The 25986-nt window shown below is 36.4% G+C and overlaps 1 long non-coding RNA gene across 1 annotated transcript in view; it reads right to left on the bottom strand.

Moving 5' to 3' along the window:
- Positions 1-330: 330 nt before the first annotated feature.
- LOC309623679 overlaps positions 331-25986 on the bottom strand; it is a 120136-nt gene continuing 94480 nt past the window's right edge. The window contains exon 2 of the long non-coding RNA XR_014241458.1: positions 331-1344. This is a non-coding gene — a long non-coding RNA (uncharacterized lncRNA). The remainder of the gene's footprint in view (positions 1345-25986) is intronic.

Below are 25986 nucleotides of genomic sequence, written 5' to 3'. Positions count from 1 at the left end.
TGTTGTGTTAGTTGCTGCTGTATAACAAAGTGAAACTGCTATACATATACATATATTTCCATATCCCCTCCCTGTTGCATCTCCCTCCCACCCACCCTATCCCACTCCTCTAGGGGGACACAAAGCACCGAGCTGATCTCCCTGTGCGATGCAGCTGTATCCCACTAGCTATCTATTTTACATTTGGTAGTGTATATGTATCAGTGCCACTCTCTCACTTTGTCCCAGCTTACCCTTCCCCTCCCTGTGTCCTCAAGTCCATTATCTATGTCTGTGTTGTTATTCCTGTCCTGCCCCTAGGATCAGCAGAACCTTTTTTTTTTTTTTAGATTCCATATATATGTGTTAGCATTACAGTATTTGTTTTACTCTTTCTGACTTACTTCACTTTGTACGACAGACTCTAGATCCGTCCATCTCACTACAAATAACTCAATTTTCTTTTTTTTATGGCTGAGTAATATTCCATTGTATATATGTGCCACATCTTCTTTATCCATTCATCTGTCGATGGACACTTAGGTTGCTTCCGTGTCCTGGCTATTGTAAATAGTACTGCAATAAACATTGTGGTACATGTCTCTTTTTGAATTATGGTTTCATCAGGGTATATGCCCAGTAGTGGGATTGCTGGGTCATATGGTTGTTCTATTTTTAGTTTTTTAAGGAACCTCCATACTGTTCTCCATAGTAGCTGTATCAATTTACATTCCATCAACAGTGCAAGAGGGTTCCCTTTTCTCCACACCCTCTCCAGCATTTATTGTTTGTAGATTTTTTGATGATGGCCATTCTTACTGGTGTGAAGTAATACCTCATTGTAGTTTTGATTTGCATTTCTCTAATGATTAGTGTTGTTGAGCATCCTTTCATGTGTTTGTTGGCGATCTGTATATCTTCTTTGGAGAAATGTTTGTTTAGGTCTTATGCCCTTTTTTGGATTGGATTGTTTGTTTTTTTGATGTTGTGGTGCATGAGCTGCTTGCATATTTTGGAGATTAATCCTTTGTCAGTTGCTTCATTTGCAAATATTTTCTCCCATTTTGAGGGTGGTCTTTTTGTCTTGTTTATGGTTTCCTTTGCTGAGCAGAAGCTTTTAAGTTTCATTAGGTCCCATTTGTTTATTTTTGTTTTGAATCTCTGTTACTCTAGAAGGTGGGTCAAAAAAGATCTTGCTGTGATTTATGTCAGAGAGTGTTCTTCCTATGTTTTCCTCTAAGAGTTTTACAGTGTCTGGTCTTACATTTAGGTCTTTAATCCATTTTGAGTTTATTTTTGTGTATGGTGTAAGGGAGTGTTCTAAATTCATTCTTTTACATGTAGCTGTCCAGTTTTCCCAGCACACTTATTGAAGAGGCTGTCTTTTCTCCATTGTATATTCTTGCCTTCTTTATCAAAAATAAGGTGACCATAGGTGCATGGGTTTATCTGTGGGCTTTCTGTCCTGTTCCATTGATCTATATTTGTGTTTTTCAGCCCATACCATATTGTCTTGATTACTGTAGCTTTGTAGTATAGTCTGAAGTCAGGGAGCCTGATTCCTCCAGCTACGTTTTTCTTTCCCAAGATTGCTTTGGCTATTCGGGGTCTTTTGTGTTTCCATACAAATTGTGAAATTTTTTGTTCTAGTTCTGTGAAAATGCCATTGGTAGTTTGATAGGGATTGCATTGAATCTGTAGATTGCTTTGGGTAGTATAGTCATTTTCACAATGTTGAATCTTCCAATCCAAAAACATGGTATATCTCTCCATCTGTTTGTATCATCTTTAATTTCTTTCATCAGTGTCTTATAGTTTTTTGTATACAGGTCTTTTGTCTCCTTAAGTAGGTTTATTCCTAGGTATTTGACTCTTTATGTTGCAGTGGTAAATGGGAGTGTTTCCTTAATTTCTCTTTCAGATTTTTCATCATTAGTGTATAGTAATGCACAAGATTTCTGTGCATTAATTTTGTATCCTGCTACTTTACCAAATTCATTGATTAGCTCTAGTAGTTTTCTGGTAGTATCTTTAGGATTCTCTATGTATAGTATCATGTCATCTGCAAACAGTGACAGTTTTACTTCTTCTTTTCCGATCTGGATTCCTTTTATTTCTTTTTCTTCTCTGATTGCTGTGGCTAAAACTTCCAAAACTATGTTGAATAATAGTGGTGAAATTGGGCAACCTTATCTTGTTCCTGATCTTAGAGGAAATGCTTTCAGTTTTTTACCATTGAGAACAATGTTGGCTGTGGGTTTGTCATATATGGCCTTTATTATGTTGAGGTAGGTTCCCTCTATGCCCACTTTCTGGAGGGTTTTTATCATAAATGGGTGTTGAATTTTGTTAAAAGCTTTTTCTGCATCTATTGAGATTATCATATGGTTTTTATCCTTCAATTTGTTAATATGGTGTATCACATTGATTGATTTGCGTATATTGAAGAATCCTTGCATTCCTGGGATAAACCCCACTTGATCATGGTGTATGATCCTTTTAATGTGTTGTTGGATTCTGGTTGCTAGTATTTTGTTGAGGATTTTTGCATCTATGTTCATCAGTGTTAATGGCATGCACCTTTCTTTTTTTGTGACATCTTTGTCTGGTTTTGGTATCAGGAAGATGGTGGCCTCATAGAATGAGTTTGGGAGTGTTCCAACCTCTGCTATATTTTGGAAGCGTTTGAGAAGGATAGGTGTTAGCTCTTGTCTAAATGTTTGATAGAATTCACCTGTGAAGCCATCTGGTCCTGGGCTTTTGTTTGTTGGAAGATTTTTAATCAGAGTTTCAATTTTAGTGCTTGTGATTAGTCTGTTTATATTTTCTATTTCTTCCTGGTTCAGTCTCAGAAGGTTGTACTTTTCTAAGAATGTGTCCATTTCTTCCAGGTTGTCCATTTTATTGGCATATAGTTGCCTGCAGTAATCTCTCATGATCCTTTGTATTTCTGCAGTGTCAGTTGTTTCTTCTCCTTTTTCATTTCTAATTCTGTTGATTTGAGTCTTCTCCCTTCTTTTCTTGATGAGTCTGGCTAATGGTTTATCAATTTTGTTTATCTTCTCAAGGAACCAGGTTTTAGTTTTTTGATCTTTCGTATTGTTTCCTTCATTTCTATTTCATTTATTTCTGATCTGATCTTTATGATATCTTTCCTTCTGCTAACTTTGGGTATTTTTTGTTCCTCTTTCTCTAATTGCTTTAGGTGTAGGATTAGGTTGGTTATTTGAGAGATTTTTCTTGTTTCTTGAGGTAGGATTGTATTGCTATAAAATTCCCTCTTAGAACTGCTTTTGCTGTATCCCATAGATTTTGAGTTGTCAAGTTTTCACTGTCATTTGTTTCTAGGTATTTTGTGATTTCCTCTTTGATTTCTTCAGTGATATCTTGGTTATTTAGTAGTGTATTGTTTACCCTCCATGTGTTTGTATTGTTTACAGATTTTTTCTGTAACTGGTATCCTGTCTCATAGCGTTCTGGTTGGAAAAGATACTTGATGCGATTTCAATTTCCTTAAATTTACCAGGGCTTGATTTGTGACCCAAGATATGATGTATCCTGAAGAATGTTCCATGAGCACTTGAGAAGAAAGTGTATTCTGTTGTTTTTGGATGGAATGTCCTATAAATATCAATTAAGTCCATCTTGTTTAATGTGTCATTTAAAGCTTGTGTTTCCTTATTTATTTTCATTTTGGATGATCTGTCCATTGGTGAAAGTGAGGTGTTAAAGTCCCCTACTATGATTGTATTACTGTCGACTTCCCCTTTTATGAATGTTAGCATTTGCCTTATGTATTGAGGTGTTCCTGTGTTGGGTGCATAAATATTTACAATGTTACGTCTTCTTCTTGGTTTGGTTCCTTGATCGTTATGTAGCATCCTTCTTTGTCTCTTGTAATAGTCTTTATTTTAAAGTCTATTTTGTCTGTTATTGGAATTGCTACTCAGCTTTCTTCTGATTTCCATTTGCATGGAATATCTTTTTCTATTCCCTCACTTTCAGTTTGTATGTGTCCCTAGGTCTGAAGTAGGTCTCTTGTAGACACCATATATACAGGTCTTGTTTTTGTATCCATTCAGCCAGTCTATGTCTTTTGGTTGGAGCATTTAATCCATTTACATTTAAGGTAATTATCAGTATGTATGCTCCTATTACCATTTTCTTAATTGTTTTGGGTTTGTTATTGTAGGTCTTTTCCTTCTCTTGTGTTTCCTGCCTAAAGTAGTTCTTTTAGTATTTGTTGTAAACCTGGTTTGGTGGTGCTGAATTCTCTTAACTTCTGCTTGTCTGTAAAGGTTTTAATTTCTCTGTCGAATCTGAATGAGATCCTTGCTGGGTAGAGTAATCTTGGTTTTAGGTTTTTCACTTTCATCACTATAAATATGTCCTGCCACACCATTCTGGCTTAGAGAGTTTCTGCTTAAAGATCAGCTGTTCACCTCATGAGGTTTCCCTTATATGTTATTTGTTGTTTTTCCTTTGCTGCTTTTAATATTTTTTCTTTGTGTTTAACATTTTTTAGTTTGAATAATATGTGTCTTGGCATGTTTCTCCTTGGATTTATCTTGTATGCGACTCTCTGTGCTTCCTGGACATGATTGACTTTCTTTTCCCATGTTAGGGAAGTTTTCAACTGTAATCTCTTCAAATATTTTCTCAGTCCCTTTCTTTTTCTCTTCTTCTTCTGGGACCCCTATAATTCAAATGTTGGTGTGTTTAATGTTGTCCCAGAGGTCTCTGAGACTGTCCTCAATTGTTTTCATTCTTTTTTCTTTATTCTGCTCTGCGGTAGTTATTTCCACTATTTTATCTTCCCCATCACTTATCTATTCTTCTGCCTCAGTTGGTCTGCTATTGATTCCTTCTAGAGAATTTTAAATTTCATTTATTTGTGTTGTTCATCATTGTTTGTTCACTCTTTAGTTCTTCTAGGTCCTTCTTAAAAGTTTCTTTTATTTTCTCCATTCTATTTCCAAGATTTTGGGTCATCTTTACTAACATTACTCTGAATTCTTTTTCAGGTCCTATTCCCTCTTCATTTGTTAAGTCTGGTGGGTTTTTACCTTGCTCCTTCATGTGCTGCATATTTCTCTGTCTTCTTATTTTGTTTAACTTACTCTCCTTTTCACAGACTGCAGGTTCAGAGTTCCCTTTGTTTTTGGCGCCTGCCCCCAGTGGGTGAGGTTGGTTCAGTGGCTTGTGTAGGCTTCCTGGTGGAGGGGACTGGTGCCTGTGTCTGGTGGGTGGGGCTGGATCTTGTCTTTCTGGTGGGCAGGCCTGTGTCCGGTGGTGTGTTTTGGGGTGTCGGTGAACTTAGTATGATTTAGGCAGCCTCTCTGCTAATGGGTGGGGTTGGTTCCTGTTTTGCTAGTTGTTTGGCATGGGGCGTCCAGCACTGTAGTTTGCTGGCCGTTGGGTGGAGCTGGGCCTTAGCATTGAGATGGAGATTTCTGGGAGAGCTCTTGCCAATTGATATTATGTGGGGCCGGGAGGTCTTTGGTGGTCCAGTGTCCTGAACTTGGCTCTCCCTCCTCAGAAGCTCAGGTCTGACACCAGACCTGAGCATGAAGGCTGTGTCAGCCAGATGACTCAGAAGAAAAGGGAGAAAAAAGATAGAGAAAATAACAGTAATAAATAAAAAAATAAAAGGAACAGAAGAGGAGAGCAACCAAACCAATAAACAAATCCACCAATGATAACAAGCACTAAAAACTGTACTACGATAAACATACAAATCAGAAACAAATCAGTCGCAGACAGCAAACACTGAGTCTACTGTTGCTCCCAAAGTTCAGTGCCTCAATTTTGAGATGATTCATTGTTTATTTAGGTATTCCTTAGATGCAGGCTACATCAAGTTGATTGTGGGGATTTAATCCGCTGCTCCTGAGGCTGCTGGGAGAAATTTCCCTTTCTCTTTTTTGTTTGCACAGCTCCTGGGGTTCAGCTTTGGATTTGGCCCCACCTCTGCGTGTAAGTCGCTCTCAGGCGTCTGTTCCCACCCAGAGAGGACAGGGTTAAAGCAGCAGCTGATTAGGGGGCTCTTGCTCATTCAGGACGGGAGGAGGGAGAGGTACAGTTGTCATAATTGGAATGTGGGGCGAGCCTGCAGTGGCAGAGTCCAGCATGACGTTGCAACAGCCTGAAGCATGCTGTGTGTTCTCCCGGGGAAGTTGTCCCTGCATCATGGGACCCTGGCAGTGGTGTGCTGTACAGGCTCCCGGATGGGCGTGGACTGAGGCCCGTGCTTGCACACAGAATTCTTCATGGCTGCAGCAGCAGTGTTAGCGTTTCACGTCCATCTCTGGGGTCTGAGCTGATAGCCGTGTCTCATGCCCATCTCTGGAGCTTGTTTAGGTGGTGCTCTGTCTTCTGTGGGCATCAGGGAAGGAATCCCCTCTCCTCATGTACCTCGAAACAATGGTCTTTTGCCTCCTAGGCAGGTCCAGACTTTTTCCGGACTCCCTCCTGGCTACCTGTGGTGCACTAGCCCCCTTCAGGCTGTGTTCACACAGCCAACCCTAGTCCTCTCCCTGGGATCTGACCTCCAAAGCCCAAGCCTCAGCCCCCAGCCCCCACCCGCCCCGGCAGTTGAGCAGACAAGCCTCTCAGGATGGTGAGTGCTTGTTGACACTGATCCTTTGTGCAGGAATCTCTCTGCTTTTCCTTCTGTACCCCTGTTGTTGCGCTCTCCTCCCTGTCTCCGAAGATTCCCCCCTGTCCACCCCCCCGTCTCCTCCAGTGAAGGGGCTCCCTAATGTGTGGAAACTTTTCCTCCTTCACAGCTCCCTCCCAGAGGTGCAGGTCCTGTCCCTATTCTTTTATCTCTGTTTTTTCTTTTCTCTTTTGCACTACCCAGGTATGTGGCTATTTTCTTGCCTTTTGGGAAGTCTGAGGTCTTCTGCCAGCATTCAGTAGGTGTTCTATAGGAGATGCTCCATATGTAGATGTATTTTTGATGTATTTGTGGGTAGGAAGGTGATCTCCATGTCTTACTCCTCTGCCATCTTGAAGGTCCCTGAAAATTTCTTTTTTGGAAGGTTTTAAACTATGAATTCAATTTCTTTAATAGTTATAGGATTATTAGGTTATCTAGTTCATTGTGGGTGAATTCGAATAGTTTGTGGGTTTTGAAGAATTGGACCATTATAAAAGTTGTCAGATTTATGTGCCTAGGGTTAGTTGTTCATAGTATTCATTTATTATCCTCTTAATGTCTGTGAGGTTTTCAATGATATTCCCTATTTTATTTCTGAAATTATTAATTTTTGCCTTCTCTCTCCTATTCTTTGTATGTCTTGCTAGAGGTTTATCAATTTTATTGTTCTTTTTAAAGAACCAATTTTTGGTTTCACTGATTTTCACTACTGTTTTTATGTTTCCAAATCATTGATTGCTACTCTTATTTTTATTATTTCTTCTCTTCTGCTTGATTTGTGTTTATTTTGATCTTGTTTTTCTAGTTTCTCGAAGCAGGAGTCTAGATTATGAGTTGAGACCTTTCTTCTACTCTAATATTAGTATTAAATGTTATAAACTTTCTACAAGCACTGCTTTTATTGTGTCTCACAAATTTTGATATGTTGTATTTTTATTTTCCCGCAGTTCAAAATATTTTCTAATTTACCTTAAGGCTTGTTCTTTGACCATGTTTGAGTATTTTCTCTTGTTTTTCTGTTATTGATTTCTAGCTTAACTCCATTTCAGTCAGAGAACATACTTTGCATGATTGCAATTCTTTTAAATTGGTAACGTTTGTTTCAAGACAACATGCCAGACGTTTGTTTCATGATTTATCTGGTTAAATTTTCAATGTTCACTTGAAAAAAATATATGTTTTGCTTTGGTTGGGTGCAGTATTCTATAGATGGCAATTAGATATAGTTGTTAGATAGTATTTTCTTAGTTCGTCTATATGTTTATTGATTTATTTTTCACTAGTTATATCTATTATTGAGAGTATTGATGCGTACAACTATGCTTGTGGGTTTAGCTATTTCTCCCTTCAGTTCTGTCAGATTTTGCTTCTTATTTTTTGAAATGCTTTTGTTAAATGCATGAACATCTGTTTTTGAGAAATAGGATTTGCGTTACATGAACAAGACTATTAGAAAAAGAGGATAAGATGTAAGGGATTTGTATTTTATTTCACAACAATATATCATATATAGGACTTACTAGAGATGAAAAGCTTACAGTTTTTGGAAATACAGTTACAGAAATAACCAAATTGTAATTTGTGAAACAATTCAAATCTGAGCAAAGTGTGATCTCTTTTTAGTATATCATAATGAGGATTCATATAACATTTTCCAAGAGTTATAAAGAAACAGACAACTGATTTTGCCACCTGGAGAAGATAATTACAGTTTTAAAAAATGATTTTTTGCAAACTAAGTTGTAAATGAGAATGTCATGAACTTAGCACCAAGTAGCTTGCTTTGCAAGACTGTTCAAAGTAGAAGAGAAGAGATGTATTTTTCCATTAAAAAATGAATATTCTGGGTGAACTCCTGTTCTGTGTGTGAGGAGCTTAGAAGTCAACACTCCATCCAAATAACATGTAAAAAGGTGAGTGGACTGAAAAATCAACTCTTCTTGGATCTGAAAGCGAGGGGAGGACACAGAGTAAACAGCTGCCCCCAAGACTGGAGAGGCAAGCAAGTGAATACAGGGAGTCACACCATACCGGAGAGGAGACACATGAGTGGAAACCAGTGCCAAGGTAGGAAAAACTGAAAAACTGAATTGTAATTGGTAAATTGCTGGAGCTCAGTGAGGACAACTGTGAGAGTTATAAACTCCAGAGGGACCCAGTCATGGGTGGCAGGGGGCCGGGGGTGTGCTTCAACATATTGTAAGATTTACCTCCGTGAGCTCAATCAGTTTCCTACAGTAAATATCAGAGGAGAATCTCCTCTTGTTTCTGGCAAGGGGAGGGGTAATGGAACCATTTTGAAATCCTTCAGAGCTCTGTTCTTAACAAGGCCTGCCTTCAGGAGAAACTAGTTAACCAGAGTCTAACCTACTGGGATATTATCATTTCCCAGATGACCTGGGGCAAGGGAAATAACCATCTCCAGCCCACAATAACCATCCAGTCCCATTTAATGGGGGAGGAAAAAATGCTGAGAAACACTTGTGAAGTTCACAGTCCAGAAGCCTAGGCTCACTAAAACACTGAGACCTAATCATAGGGCTATAGAACATTTCCTCTCCCGCCACAGCTCACCACCACATTACTGAAGTCCTATTTACAGCATTTCCTTTTATTCAAGACATTATATTTGGTTATCAAAAGTTATAAGGCACACCAAAAGGTAAAAAACACAATTTTAAGAGACAGAGCAAGCATCAGAACTAGGTATGGCAGGGGTGTTGGAATTATCATACTGGGAATCTTAAACAATGATAATTAATATACTAAGAGTTCTAGTGGATAAAGTAGACACATGAAAGAACAGATGGGCAATGTAAACAGAGGCATGAAAATCCTAAGAAAGAACCAAAAAGAAATGATAGAGATCTAAAGAATTATAACAGAAATGAAGATTATCTTTGATTAGCTTATTTGTAGATAGAACATGGCTGAGGAAAGAATCTGTTAGCAACAGGATATATCAACAGAATGTTCAAAAACTGAAAAGCAAAGAGAAAAATACTAAAAACCAGAGCAGAATATACAAAGACTGTGGGACAATTACAAAAATTAAAACACACATGTAATGGATAACCAGAAGGAAAGGAAAGGGAACAAGGAACAGAAGAAATATTTGAAACAATGCTGACTGAGAATTTTCTTAAATTAATGTCAGACACCAAACCACAGATCCAGGAAATTCAGAGAATAAGCAGGATAAATGCCAAACAAACAAACAAACAAAAAACTCCACAAAAACTACATGTAGGCATATCATTTTCACAATACAGAAAATCAAAGATAAAGAAAAAACCCTGAAAGAAGCCAGAGGATGAAAATACCTTACTTGTAGAGGAAGAAAGATAAGAATTACAGCTGACTTCTCAGAAACCATGCAGCAAGAAAACAGTGGATTGAATATTTAAAGTGCTGGTAGGAAAACCCACCAACCTAGAATTCTGTACCTTGCAAAATTTTCTTTCAAAACTGAAGGAGAAATAGACTTTGTCAGACAAACAATGCGGGAATTTGTTATCAGAAGCCCTCCTTTGAAAGAAATGTGAAAAGAAATTAGTTAGAGAGAAGGAAAATAATATAGGTCAGAAAACTCAGATCTACATAAACTAAGGAAGAGCATAAAAGAAAGAATAAATGAAGGTAAAAAAATAACTTTTATTTTCTTATTCTTTAATTGACCTAACAGATAACAGTTTGTTCAAAATAATAATACTGACAATATATTTGATTATGTATGTGTATATATATCATATGTGTATGTATTTAAATATATGCTTATGTATCCTTGTATATAAGTAAAAGCAATGATAATAATAAAGGGATGTAAGGAACTAAAAATATTTTGGTATTATAAGGTACTCACACTACCCATGAATTGGTATACTGTTATTAGAAAGTGGACTTAGGTTAGCTGTAAATGTATATTGAAAACTCTAGGGCAACTACTGAAAGAAAGTGAAAAAAAAAGTATAACTGATATGCTAAGAAAGGGGAGAAAATGGAATCGCATAAAATGATCAATTAAAATCACATAAGGCAAAAAAAGAGTGAAAAACAAAAACAGGAACAAAGAACAGGACAACAAATTGAAAACAAAAATGAATATTGTAGATATTAATCCAACTATATTAATAATCACTTAGAACCTCAGTGGTCTAAATGCACCAATTAAAACACAGAGATTGTCAGAGTGGATCTAACACAAGACCCAACTATATATTGTCTACAAGAAATCCAGTTTAAATATAAAGACTCATCAAGAAAAGAAGGGAGAAGACACCAATCAGCAGAATTAGAAATGAAAAAGGAGAAGAAACAACTGACACTGCAGAAATACAAAGGATCATGAGAGATTACTGCAGGCAACTATATGCCAATAAAATGGACAACCTGGAAGAAATGGACACATTCTTAGAAAAGCACAACCTTCTGAGACTGAACCAGGAAGAAATAGAAAATATAAACAGACGAATCACAAGCACTAAAATTGAAACTGTGATTAAAAATCTTCCAACAAACAAAAGCCCAGGACCAGATGGCTTCACAGGTGAATTCTATCAAACATTTAGACAAGAGCTAACACCTATCCTTCTCAAACTCTTCTAAAATGTAGCCGAGGGAAGAACACTCCCAAACTCAGTCTACAAGGCTACCATCACCCTGATACCAAAACCAGACAAAGATGTCACAAAAAAAGAAAAGTACAGGCCATTAACACTGATGAACATAGATGCAAAAATGCTCAACAAAATCCTAGCAAACAGAATCCAATAGCACATTAAAAGGATCATACACTATGATCAAGTGGGGTTTATCCCAGGAATGCAAGAATTCTTCAATATATGCAAATCAATCAATGTGATATACCATTTTAACAAATTGAAGGATAAAAACTATATGATAATCTCAATAGATGCAGAAAAAGCTTTTGACAAAATTCAACACCCATTTATGATAAAAACCCTCCAGAAAGTGGGCATAGAGGGAACCTACCTCAACATAATAATATGTGGGCCATACATGACAAACCCACAGCCAACATTGCTCTCAGTGGTGAAACACTGAAGCCATTTCCTCTACGCAACAAGACAAGGGTGCTCACTCTCACCATTATTATTCAACATAGTTTTGGAAGTTTTAGACACAGCAGTCAGAGAAGAAAAAGAAATAAAAGAAATCCAAATTGGAAAAGAAGAAGTAAAGCTGTCACTGTTTGCAGATGACATGATTCTATACACAGAGACTCCTAAAGATGCTACCAGTAAACTACTAGAGCTAATCAATGAATTTGGTAAAGTAGCAGCATACAAAATTAATGCACAGAAATTTCTTGCATTCCTATACACTAATGATGAAAAATCTGAAAGACAATTAAGGAAACACTCCCATTTACCATTGCAACAAAAAGAATCAAATACCTAAGAATAAACCTACTTAAAGAGAAAAAAGACCTGTATGCAAAAAACTATAAGACACTGATGAAAGAAATTAAAGATGATACAAACAGATGGAGAGATATACCATGTTTTTAGATTGGAAGAATCAACATTGTGAAAATGACTATACTACCCAAAGCAATCTACAGATTCAATGCAATCCCTATCAAACTACCAATGGCATTTTCACAGAACTAGAACAAAAAATTTCACAATTTGTATGGAAACACAAAAGACCCCGAATAGCCAAAGCAATCTTGGGAAAGAAAAACGTAGCTGGAGGAATCAGGCTCCCTGACTTCAGACTATGCTATAAAGCTACAGTAATCAAGACAGTATGGTACTGGCACTAAAACAAGAATATAGATCAATGGAACAGGATAGAAAGCCCAGAGATAAAGCCCTGCACATATGGTCACCTTATCTTTGATAAATGAAGCAAGAATATACAATGGAGAAAAGACAGCCTCTTCAGTAAGTGGTGTTGGGAAAACTGGACAGCTACATGTAAAAGAATGAAATTAGAACACTCCCTAACACCATACACAAAAATAAACTCAAAATGGATTAAAGACCTATAAAACTCAGCTATATATATACATATATCCCCATATCCCCTATAAAACTCTTAGAGGGAAACATAGGCAGAACACTCTATGACATAAATCACAGCAAGATCCTTTTTGACCCACCTCCTAGAGAAATGGAAATAAAAACAAAAATAAACAAATGGGAGCTAATGAAACTTAAAAGTTTTTGCACAGCAAAGGAAACCATAAACAAGATGAAAAGACAACCCTTAGAATGGGAGAAAATATTTGCAAACGAACCAACTGACAAAGGATTAACCTCCAAAATATACAAGCAGCTCAATTTCAAAAAAACAAACAGCCCAATCCAAAAATGGGCACAAAACCTAAATAGACATTTCTCCACAGAAGATATACAGATTGCCAACAAAGACGTGAAAGGATGCTCAACATCACTAATCATTAGAGAAATGCAAATCAAAACTACAATGAGGTATCACCTCACACCAGTCAGAATGGCCATCATCAAAACATCTACAAACTATAAGTGCTGGAGAGGGTGTGGAGAAAAGGCAACCCTGTTGCACTGTTGGTGGGAATATAAATTGATATAGCCACTATGGAGAACAGTATGGAGGTTCCTTAGAAAACTAAGAATAGAACTACGATTTGAGCCAGCAATCCCACTACTGAGCATATACCCTGAGAAAACCATAATTTGAAACGGGACATGTACCACTGTGTTCATTGCAGCACTATTTACAGTAGCCAGGACATGGAAGCAACCTAAGTGTCAGTTGACAGATGAATGGATAAAGAAGATATGGCACATATATACAATAGAATATTACTCAGCCATAAAAAGAAATGAAATTGAGTTATTTGTAGTGAGGTGGATGGACCTAGAGACCGTCATACACAGTGAAGTAAGTCAGAAAGAGAAAAACAAATACCGTATGCTAACACATATATACGGAATAAAAAAAAAAAGTGGTTCTGACGAACCTAGGGGCAGGACAGGAATAAAGACGCACATGTAGAGAATGGACTTGAGGACTTGGGGAGGGAGAAGGGTAAGCCAGGACAATGTGAGATAGTAGCATTGATGTATATACACTACCAAATGTAAAATAGATAGCTAGTGGGAGGCAACCATATAGCACAGGGAGATCAGCTCGGTGCTTTGTGACCACCTAGAGGGGTGGGATAGGGAGGGTCAGAGGGAGACGCAAGAGGGAGGGGATATGGGGATATATGTATATGTATAGCTGATTCACTTTGTTATACAGCAGAAACTAACACAACATTGTAAAGCAACTCTACTGCAGTAAAGATGTTAAAAAAAAAAATCTGGCTAGCACTTATTGTCTTTATTTTCATTATGCTATATACTTTTTTTTAACCATAAAATTCAACTTACCGATAATTTGTTTTGACATTGTCCAGATGTCCAAACTTGGTAAAGTTTTAGTTTTATTTTCTAACTGTTAAGTAGTGAATAGTTTTGCTGCTCTAGATTTGAATAATTCCTTCTGTATATCAAGACTAATCATGTGGATTTAGGATTTAGATATCGCTTTTACTTATGATGTGTACATGGAGGTGCATAAGACACTTATCAATCAATATTGAATTTATAAAAAAAAGTTTGCTGATTTGCTTTAGAAATGTAATAGTGGAGCATAAATGCTGTATTTAACATTCTGTGGTGATTATAAATAAAAATTAGCATATCTGAAATACCACAACCTTATACATCTTTCAAAGCTCAGCACAAATCAGTTTGCTATGAAATTTCTCTGATCTGCTATTATGGGTATCAGTTAAAGCAAACAGAACACACATGCACACACTCAGGGAAATAAGTAAAAAAATAAACCAAGTAATCCAATACTAAAAGTGTGTAATAAAGGAATAAAATAGTCACTTATTTTTACAAAACTGTCTGGTACAATCCTGCACTAAATTGCTCTCAATTATTGGAATTACATTCAAAAACCAGGCGGAAAGAGAAACACAAAAGAAAAAAAACTCACCAAATCATAGCATACATATCTTCAAAGCACTAAGTGTTCTACCCTTTTCTTTATTATTATTATTATTATTATTTTATTATTATTATTATTATTATTTTATTTTTAACATCTTTATTGTAGTATAATTGCTTTACAATGGTGTGCTAGTTTCTGCCTTATACCAAAGTGAATCAGCTATACATATACATATATCTTCATATCTCCTCCCTCTTGCATCTCCCTCCGACCCTCCCTATCCACCCCTCTAGGAGGTCACAAAGCACCGAGCTGATCTCCCTGTGCTATGCGGCTGCTTCCCACTTCTTAACTCCATTAGATTTCATTTGGAAATTATATAACGGCTTGCATAATAATTTTTCTTTTCATTTGGGTATAAATTAGTTCCCGAACATACTATTTACTTTTTAATCACAGTATTATTTCTAAATCTTTTTGGTATTTTCCAGAGTGTATTAGTGTTCTGTGTAATAACAAATATTGTTTTTAGTTAAGTAGAGAATAATTAGTTTTCTCAATAATTTCTTCAGAAGCCTAAAAATAAAGTGACATCACATTTAAGATAATGTTTACTTGAGATATTGAGAGAGAACATGAGGTTAAACATCAGACTTTTAGGGAATATGTATTTGGTAAGATAAAATATATTTTTTTAGATAAGTTGATCAACTTTTCTAAGAGTTTGGATATAGGGATATATTAATACAAATTAAAGCGTGAAATTAAATTTTTTGATCAAATCTCCACAAATATCTTGACAGCTAAAATAATCTTGAATTACCAACTTTCACTTAACATGAATAAATACTTGTCGTTATGAAATTTGTCTAATTTAAGAGGTTAAAATCAGTTAATCAGATTAAAGAATTCCTCTGGTCTTCTAATACTTTTTTTAAGGCATTAATTTAATGACTTTTTTCTGAAAGTTTTCATAGTATACATTACTAGTGTACATTATGATACATTACTAATATACATAGTATACATTAATACCATTTATCACTGCAAAATTAAGCTAGCTTAGTCTTTTCATTGAGGAAAAAGCTAAATATGTTGTTATCTTGTTTTGTATTTTCATCCACATATCTAGCATATATATCAACTCTGATTGTATCCATATATTTAATCCTAGAAAAATAAAATTGGCCAAAAGTTGAATCATAGTTTATTGGCTTATTCAGTGTTATTTCTGGGTTTTTGCTTGGTCACCATCATTGAGTACACAGAAATGCAAAAACTCAGTTTGAGAATCACTCTGATGCAAGTTAAATAAAAATAGCAAACTTCTGACCAACTTGTCAGTAATAAGCTGCTTTTCTTTGTCTTAAAACATAGATTTTTAAAACTAAAATTTATCAGTTACTTTAGTTAATTGATTTCTTTAATATATGTGTTGAAGTCAGATCACAAAACTTTAGAATTATATGACAATTTCAAAATTTATAGGAAAATGTTTTCAGTAGGTTGAAAGGGTTATTATTATTTGGACAAACCTCATTTACAATTTGAAAACTAGTGTCTCAGTATGTGAATAGAGGATATGCTATGTGTGTCACAAATAGATATAGCATAAATTTTATCTATTTACTGATGAACTATTTATTTTTATGCAAAGATAATCAATGTATTTTCTGCCACCTAATTTATAGAAAAAAGTCATGCTATGACAGAAACAGATCTTCCCAAAGATAGTGATATTTATGTTAAATTCCATAAACTTATGTAAACATTATTCTTACCTTGCTTCCTCAAAGAGAAGTGTATCTACACAATGTCCAAATATCTAGATGAAAACAAATAAATTCAATTCATTATAAATTCACTCTAGCCATGGAGGTGGCAGACATCTGGATATGGCAATAACTAAAAGTTTAACACTAAGACCTTTCCCATTGCTCGTATGGTTGTTTCAATAAAGATAAATCCCAAAAGAATCAGTTAGGAAATATGCTTAAGAGAGAGGGAGAGAGAGAGAGAGCCAAGTTAGAAAAATAAAACCAAATATTCATGAATAGTGGTCCATGTCAGTGAAATCTGAAAGAACAAGCAAGAATTGGAATACGTCTCATATGTTGTGAAAGAGATCATGATGTTAGCTGTTATGCCAGTTTAACAGTACTAAATGGTGAGCAGTAGGTGATTATCCCTTTCCTGAATTGAAGGCTGGATCAATATTGTAGAAAGTCTGTGCATTTCTATTTTCAATTCAGAAAAATCAGGTTTTTTTTTGGAGGGAGAGTGGTTATACCCCCACTGGTTGCTGAGATGGCTAATATAATCTAGATTTCCTTTATTAGTTTTGGTCTTACCTGGCAGGTAAGGGAGGAAGTAGCCTTTAATTTGGAGCCAATTTTGCTTTTCATTACAAGCTCTTGATTCTTATCTTCTTCCAAATTCTGGGTTCCCAAACATTAGCATTGACTTTTTGGTCTTGATTTTTTTCCTTTTCTTAATTTGCTTTCAGAAAGTTTGCAAAGTTCTAGGACCTCTGGGAAAGTGTGGCATTAAGATTACTTTAAAACACACACACACACACACACACACACACAGAAAGAAGTAGATGGAAGTGTGATTTATACTCGAAGCTTTATAAACCAGTGTTGGACAGAAGGCAGTAGCTAAGGTAATTCAATGATTGTGTAGTTAAAAGCGTGGACTATATAGTGAGACCCCTCAGGTGGGATGGATAAAGTAACTCAAGGGTGCCCAAACATAAAAACTTGGAAAGAGAGGGAGAGTAAAAGCCTTATGAAGGAGGAATAAACAGAATACTGTGTAGAGACCACCATTTAAGCAAATTAAGCTCCCATCCCTGTTATGAAATCTGTGTGCATCTAGCAAGCTGGGATTCATGGGGCGCAACAGGAAAGTCCGCCTGCAACACTTGTGGTGCAAGAACTTCTTGAAGTTGGCAGAGATGGCAGTACATTGAGGTGGTTTGGGGCAGTTTGCTTGCTTGCTCTGGTATTTGGTGTCTATAAGGGCTGATTCTACAGAAAATTAAATTTCCCATTTTAGATGCTTTTAGCATGAAGTTTAGATAAAGCCAAAGTCTCCACCTTCAGTGGCATTATCCGGGTGCTTGGAGTCAAGCCCCTATAACAGTGCTAAATGGTGAACATCAGCTGATCAGCCCTTTCCTGAACTGAAGGCTAGATCACCATCATAGAAGTCTGTATATTTCTTAGATCGTTATGTTGCATGCACTTCAAGTTTCCCATATATGGAGGAGAAGAAAGACAAATTCTGGGGCAAGGTGAAGAAAATTTGGTTGCCCAAGAATTTTTAGTATACATATATCTATATGTATAATACTTGATAAACTATATTCTAAGATACACATTTGTTTCACATTTTAACCTTTGGAATTGTAATGTGTCGTATTATTAATGTGCATCTTTAATGTAGTGGTGTTTTTGTTTTTCTCAGAAAAACTGCTATCTTGGAATCACACAGGTAGAGAGTGTGCATGACCAGACATACGGAAGTGCATTCCTACTCCCATCCCTTTGTTGTTGAAGGTGAACAAAAAGAAACTTCTGCTGTTCCTCATAATGACTAGTGTGTAGATTTTGCTAAACTCAGGCAGTGAATGATTGCTCTTCTCGTACTCTTTCTTAGAAAAAAATATACTTCTTTGAGATTATAGGAAAAGGCAGAGAAGTTAGGGAAGAAAGAGAGATTGGTTCATGGAGTCAGGTGATTGATTGTCATTAGAAGGACAGTCCTACTCCTAACTGGGTCCTTCATTCCCCTTAATTATGTTATTGTAGACTGATTTCCTCTGATTTGGATATGAACTATTTGGGACCACTGTGTGTTGTAGATTACTGGGGTGGGGTTGGTTTGTTGCAGGGGAAAGGAAGGGACTTCCATGGATAGGGAGTTATGAATGGATGTTGGTCCCTAGGTGGAGTTGTGGCTTGTGCAATTGATATTTGAAGGAGGAACTGTTGAGTTGGGAATAAGAACAAGGACAAGGAAACTAGTCTAGGACTGTATGCATCCTTAAGGGAACCCCTGTGAAGGATTTAACATTTTAATGCTTTCTTCTCTATTTATGGAGATAATTTTTTAATTTGCTACATTTATATTTCACTTTAATTGCATCTTTTCAGCAAAGTCTCACACACGTACTGTAGTGTTGGGAAGAATCAAAAAACAATGTAGGGCAGGCAGACGTGTCCTGTCCCAAGTTTACCAAACCTTTCAACATTGAGTCTGGAATTGCAATAGCAAAGCCCTATTTAGCCTACTTTAGGACCCCAAGTTGACATTGGCCCACAGTGAATTTGAGAACCTTCAAAAGATGAGATTTCAGGAAGGAGAATGAAGAGACCAGTTTCAGACAGAGGCATCAGCCAGTCCTATCTGGAAGTCCACTGATAAATATCATTTTGGCTTAGGCCCTTTACACCTGTTTTCTTCTTCCTTTCAGAACCCAGAGATTTTTATGAAAGCTCCAAATGGTTTCTATAAAGACTTATGTAGTGCTGCCAACTTTGGATTCAGGGGTGGGAGATGGAGATCAGGGAACAGCAGGAGAAAGAGGGAAAGGGGAAAGCAGCAAGGTGGTTTGTGGTTGGAGTGATTCTCATGGAAGACCATATTAGGCCCTCCTAGCCAGAAAGGTCTTCAGAAAATAGCACTTCACTGACAGGTTAGGCAAATGAGATTCAAAGAAATTGAGACATACTTGAAAGTATCACTATTTAGTGAAGTACTCAAGTTTCTGACTCTTAGAAACTTTGGTGTTTTGTTGGCTATTCTCTCACTGCCAATATTTAGCCTGGTCTATTCCTCAATCAGGTTTGATAGATTTCCTCATGTACCTGATATTTTAAAATATTACTTAAAATCCCTCAAACTTGGTTATCTCCATTTAGGTTTATGTGTTATTCTACTAATAATGCCAAAAGACATAGTCTATCAAATTCCATACCAATTTGGAGACTCAAGATGTCAAAACTCTGTTCTATAAGTATATGGGATCTCACCCCTGGCCAATTTAATTAAAAACCCCCCAAATCCTAGTATGAGATTCATGTATCTGTTATGAAAAATCTTCCTACATGGTTCTGAGGCACAATCAAGGAAGAGAATGGTTGATTTACTAAATTATGTTGAACAAATTAAAGACATTCTAACCAAAAGACAAGTTACCTCCCAACAGTTAGACTATACAATATTTTACACTAACACTTTATATTAGAGAAAAACATATCTACTTAGAAAAAGTAAAATGTCCTGATATTTTGGTCCTTTAAATCATTATAATCTGAGAAGTTTAAAGTTTTTAATCTTCACAGTTCTATGTGCAAGAAAGATATAATCAGAAAGATAGGTCAAGTCAATTACTTGAAATCTCTGTGAGCCACAGGCTTGAGGGTTTTCTGCTTCCAAATTCAGTGCTTTGTCTAGTACTTGTTTTTGATGATGTTGTTACTAGGGGGTGTGTGTGTGTGTGTGTGTGTGTGTGTGTGTGTGTGGTTCATCTGCTGTTAGTTTATTTGGAATGACTGAAAATCATTCAACTTCTAGGAAATTCTGAGCTCTCTTAAAATTTTAAAACCATAGGTTGCAGAACAGAGAGACTCATAGACCAAATTAACACACTCGAATCAAATAGTTTATTTAATCAATTTCCAAAATGTTGCAAGTAGTAAAGGCAAAGTATTTGTGTAGGTTAACACACTTCCAATAGTAGGATGCATCTGGAGTAGAGGGAAAACAGAAACTGAAGCCTGAGTTACGCAGTGTTCAATGCCCATCGCTCTCTCTTTCTCTCTCTCCCTCGGCCTCATCAGCCTTCTCTGCTGACAGCTGTAGTTACAAGAACCGGAGCTGAGGTTTAGAAAGGGTGTTCAGCAGATATAAGGTCCTCTGACCCATCACTTGCTTGTTCGATTAGAGAGACACAGGGGCAAGCATGCCTGGCCAATAGCTGTAGATCACTGATGACTTGCTGAACAGCTATGGATTTTATCTGCATGTCTCTGTCAGAGGTCACATGGGACCCAAATGGGTGTCATCAATGGGTGACAGTGTCACAATAGTGATCACATTACTGACAACTGGGAATAATATGATCCATGATTTATGAATATTTAAGATTTAATTGGTCCTTCCATCCTTGTATATCTACAAGTTAGCTCTCATTTGTTCCATCATTTTTTATGTGTTCAGATAAAAAATGTATTTATTCTATGTCTAACATATCTTACAGGTTAGCAACCTAGTGATTATGGTTAGTAGACCTTATACATTTCATCCATGTCATTTGTTTATCTTGTTCTCCATAGAAGAGTTGATTTTCTCTAAATAATAAACACACTTGATAGCCTGCCTAGGGTCTTGTGTTATATTTTCAGGATTTAGAAACATTGTGTCTTTATTTCTAGAAAAAGCAACCAAAAAGGGAAAGACAAAGCAGTCTGCTGTTTTCAACAATTATTTTAGAATAAAAACATGGGTGGATGGGTTGGAGAAGGCTAACAAAAACAAAACAAAACAAAAACAAACTATCTAGACATGATCTGTGTATAATTACCTTCCTTTCTCCTTCCCTCCCTTCCTCCCTCCCTCCTTCCTACCCTCCTACCCTTCCTCCTTCCCTTTCTTCCTTCTTTCCTTGCAATATGTTCAATAATGATTTATTTATGATGTGTTAAATTATACAATTTATACTTGCTTTCGAATCCAGAATATGGTCTTTTCGGGTGAATTTACCATGTATACTAAAAATGAAGGTGTATTCTGAAGTAAATGGGAATAGTGTTCTCAAAATGGCAATTAGGTCAAGTGGTTGATAGTATTTTTTTCAGGTAATCTATGTCTTTACTGATCTTTTGATCTGATAAAAGGGTGTTAAGATGTAATTGTGATTTTTCTCTCTCCTTTTAATTCTTTCTCTTCAGCTCTGAAGTTCTGTTTTAAGGTGCAGTTATATTTATGATTGTTATATTATTCCTGCTGTACTGATATTTTATTACTTTTAAATTTCCCTTATTATCTCTAGTAATACATTTTTTCCCTTGAGGTCTATTTTAGCTGATAATAAAATAGCTACTTCAGGCTTCTTATGCTGACTATCTATGGAAAATATTATTTTCATCTATTTACTTTCAATCTATCTGTGTCTTTATATTTAAATGTCAAACTTTTTTGAAGGAATGTAGTTTGGTTTTGTTCTCTTATTCATTCTGACAAACTTTTGTCCTTTAATTGAAGTGTTTAATACATTAATACATTTATTACATTGACATTTAACAAAATTACTGATGATTGAATGAGTCTACTTTATTGTCTGTTTTTGATTTGTTACCTCTGTTTTTTTTTGTTTGTTTGTTGTGTTGTTGTCATTTCTCTGTTCTTCCTTTCTTGCCTTTATTTGAATTATTTGAATATTTCTGTGATATATATCTTACTTTACCTATTGGATTTTTACCTTTACTATTTGCATTAGTGTTTTAGTGGTTACTCTAGCAATTAGAATATAAATATTTAACTTTTCTTTCTACTTAAAGTTACTGTTCTACCACTTCATATAAAATGTAGAAACTTGTATTTGTAGTGAGGTGGATGGACCTAGAGTCTGTCATACAGAGTGAAGTAAGTCAAAAAGAGAGAAACAAATATCATATGCTAACACATATATATGGAATCTAAAAAAAAAAAAAAAAGGTTCTGAAGAACCTAGGGGCAGGACAGGAATAAAGATGCAGACGTAGAGAATGGACTTGAGGACATGGGGAGGGGGAAGGGTAAGCTGAGATGAAGTGAGAGAGTGGCATTGACATATATACACTACCAAATGTAAAATAGATAAGCTAGTGGGAAGCAGCCACATAGCACAGGGAGATCAGCTCGGTGCTTTGTGACCACATAGAGGGGTGGGATAGGGAGAGTGGGAGGGAGATGCAAGAGGGAGGGGATATGGGGATATATGTATACGTATAGCTGATTCACTTCCTTATACAGCAGCAACTAACACAACAATGTAAAGCAATTATACTCCAATAAAGATGTTAAAAATAAATAAATAAAACTACAACACTCCAGAGATTTTAGAAAAATGTCAAGAAATGTACAGAGTCTGTTAAAAAAGGGGGGGGGGCAAAAATTTTAGTTGGAACCTAAAACTAATGTCATCTCACTTTGTCAAGTCCTCCCCTAAATGTTATGACCTCATGCATTAATGTTTTACCAATCCAATTTTATGACAGGGTATACAAGGAAGAATTCTTAAGTTTATTCATGTTGCTTTAAGAATATAAAATATGTCAATTTCTCAAAAAAAATATAGAAACTTTCATCCATATAGTTCCCTTTACTCCCTATTCTTATTCTACAGAAGTTATATACATCCGCATACATATAAAACCCACAAGACAATGCTATAGTTTTTGCTTTAAGCATTCATGTGCATTTTTTAATTAAGAGGAAAAAGAATGTTTTCTATTTAGTTGAATATTTTTTGTTTCTGATGCTGTTCATCCCTTCCTTATGATTGGAGTTTCCTTCTGGTATAGTTTTACTTTCACTTGAATAACTTTCTTTAGTGTTTCACATAGTATAAGTCTTCTGACAAACAAGCTCAGTTTTTTAATTCTGAAATGTCTTTATTTGTTCTTCATTCTTGAAGAATTATTTCACTTGAAATAGAAATCTGAAATGATAGTTCTGTCTTTTGGCATTTTGTAGGTATTTTCCCACTGTCATATGGCCTCATTTTTTTTTTTTTTTTTTTGATGAGTTCAGTGGTTTTTGAATCATTGTTCCCTGTAGGTAAAGTGTTGTTTTCCTTTGAATGATTACCAGATTTTGCCTTTATCTTTGGTTTTAGCAGTTTGACTGTGATGCACCTAGACATGGTTTTCTTTGTGTTTATTCTGCTTGGAGTTTGCTGAGCATCTTGCATTTATATATGTATCTTTCTCCAAATTGGGGGGAAAATTAGCCAAACTGTTTTTTAAAGGTTTTTTTTTTTTCCTCTCGTCTTCTCTTGTGACTCCAGTTACATTTATGATCAACTTCTGAAATTGTCCTACAGGTTCTTGAGGTTCTTCTTATTTTTTAACACCTTTTCCTTCTCTGTGTTCTTCAGACTGGATAATTTCTACTGATTTATAATTAAGTTGAGTGACTCTTTGCTGTGTTATTGTATTTTTCAGTTACATAATTTCCATTTAGATGTTACTATAGTTTCTATTTCTCTGCTGTGATTTCACATCTTTTCATTAATTGCAAACATATTTTCTTTTACAATTATTGAGCATAGTTATAAATAGCTGGTTTCAATCCTTGTCTGCCTCTTCCAATATCTCAGTCATCTTTGGATGGGTTTTAATTGATTGTCCTTTTATTAAGAATTGGTCCTATGTTCTTCTTTTTTGGTATATTTTTATCCTGGACATTTAAAATTTTATGCTGTGGAGGTTCTACATTCTTTTATATCCTTCTGAAGAATGTTGGATTTTAGTTAGTTTGTTTTAGCAGGTAATTTTCTTGGTCAAACAAAAACTGTAAATTGTTTCTCTTGGGCTGTAGCTAAAATTTTAGTTGAGTTCTTTTATCTTTAGCTACATGACTTTGTGTCTGCCACAGGCCTGTGTAGATCATGAATCAGTCAGAGATTTGGGCAGAGTTTATACAAAAATAAAATTAAGGCTCTTTTCCTATGAGATCCTTTCTCCTCATATTCCAGAGACTGTAGTTGCCTCACATTCTATTCTCTGAAAGACTGCATGTTTTCTGTTGGCATTTTATCTACCATAAAATGTATATTGCCATCAGGGTAAAAGTCTTAAAAACAGGAAACTCACACCATGCTTTCCTTTTTTCCAAGTTTTGACTTCCTTCTAGATTTGTCTGCCTTTTTTCAGTCTCTAATGCCTTCAGGTAGGTGTTTATTGATGTTTTCTAGAATTTAAATTGGTTATCTCTGTGAGAGTAAGTTTGATAGAATCTTACTCAAACATACTTGAAGTAATATTTGAGATTTTACACTTTGTTCTTATGAATAGTTTCTCAAGGTAAATAACTACTGAAAACTCATATATTTTTGTTAATTATAGATTCTAAAGTATAAAGCTATACATGTTATAAATATATTATTCTTTCATTATTACTGAATGAAAGCAAGTGTATTCAAATGTGTATCTATTAAAGTAATGATACAATCAATATAAATTTTGAAAAAGAATGGGAGGTGTAAAGATATGGAGGTTCTGTAGAAACATAATATTTTCATATTATAAAAATAAACAACTACAAAGGGACATTCAGTCAATCTAAAGAAGAAATCAGAGGGGGATCAAGATGGTGGAGTAAGAAGACATGGAGCTCACCCTCCCCCCACAAACTCATCAAAAATATATCTACATATAGAACAATTCTCATGGAAATCTAACTAAAAACTGGCAGAACTACTCCTATGCAATCAAGGCTGCAAGAAAGATTCCCATGTAACTGGGTAGGATGGGAGAAGAAAAGCATTGGGTCAGGACCTGTGGCCCTGGGAGGGATCTAAGAGGAAAAGAAAGTCTGCATGGGCAGACCCTAACCCTAGAGAGTGAGCAGGCTGAGGCACAGACTGGTTATTGCTGGCCTGGGGTCCTCTGCAGAGGAGACAAGGCCCCTTGGCTGCTGGGAGAACTGCTAGGACAGATAAAAGGGCTGGAGAAGCCCAGACTCCATTCATGAGGAGTGCATGTTTACTGGCTTGCCAACACACAGGGCCGAGAGAGCTCTGCACTGGTGACTGTTGTCTTGTTGTACATTCCAATCTGGACTGTGCAAGCACCCCAGCCTGGCTCACTGCATACCACAGTTTGGCATGGGATCTGGGCCAGCCAGGTCTTGGGAGAACACTTGATATAGGGACACAGGAGTGGCCTGGAGGCCTGGGGTATGATCTGGGCGGGGCGGCAGTTGAATTGTTGGCACTTGCTCAGGCAGTGCCACAGAAGCAGTACAGATCTCTGATGGCAGTGCAGCCACTTGAACCACCATGACCAACACACTGAGATCTCCACTTCCAGCCTAGCAAACACTCCAGTTCCACCCACTCCATGCCACAGCTTGGCACTGGATCTGGGGCAGACAGGTCCTGGTAGAAGGTTCGATCTAGGGATGGAGGCTCTGGGGCCTGGGGTGTGGTCAGATGAGACAGCAGCATCCAGTGTTGGTGCTTGCTCAAACAGCAAGCCAGAAGAAGCCCAGACCTCTGACTTCAGTGCAGCTGTTTCAGTTCCTGCAACCACAACATCCCAAACCCCCGTCCCAGCCTAGCAAATGCTCCAGCCTCACCCACTCCATGCTACAACCTTGTACTAGATCTGGGACAA

This window comes from Balaenoptera borealis, assembly GCF_965194805.1.
Source record: "Balaenoptera borealis genome assembly, chromosome: 2".
In the NCBI taxonomy this organism is placed as follows: domain Eukaryota; kingdom Metazoa; phylum Chordata; class Mammalia; order Artiodactyla; family Balaenopteridae; genus Balaenoptera; species Balaenoptera borealis.
This window is presented reverse-complemented; position numbering and strand designations above follow the sequence as displayed.